Source organism: Pteropus medius, unplaced genomic scaffold (assembly GCF_902729225.1).
Source record: "Pteropus medius unplaced genomic scaffold, Ma_sr-lr_union100, whole genome shotgun sequence".
Taxonomy (NCBI): Eukaryota; Metazoa; Chordata; class Mammalia; order Chiroptera; family Pteropodidae; genus Pteropus; species Pteropus medius.
The window spans coordinates 494,606-495,013 of NW_024347864.1; positions in this window are offsets into that span (position 1 = coordinate 494,606).

Below are 408 nucleotides of genomic sequence, written 5' to 3' on the forward strand. Positions count from 1 at the left end.
AGCTGACAAGATCCTTGCATTCTATGAGGTCAACCAAGGGTTGCCTCGCCTAAAAAAAAAAAAAGGATTTAGTAAAGTGAATTAGGGCGCTGTCAGGAAACAAACCATCCCGATTATTTTAACAAAGAATTTAAAGAATTGATCATTAAAAAAAAAGAATTGACTATTGGATAACTGAAAAAGCAAGAAGAGAACTGAATATATCACAGAGATAGCAACTGCGGGAAACAGCTACTATGTCTAGAGCTTGAGAAACCAAGGGAAGAGGTTGGGGTTATTACAGTTTAGACATTTAGAGGATAGGCTTTGCAGAGCTGAAACTCAGATCTATGAGGAGGGACCTGCGTCTGCTGGTACTGGCGTCTGGCGGCGGGGGATGGGGGGAGGACGGGGCCGGTGGGGGTGAGC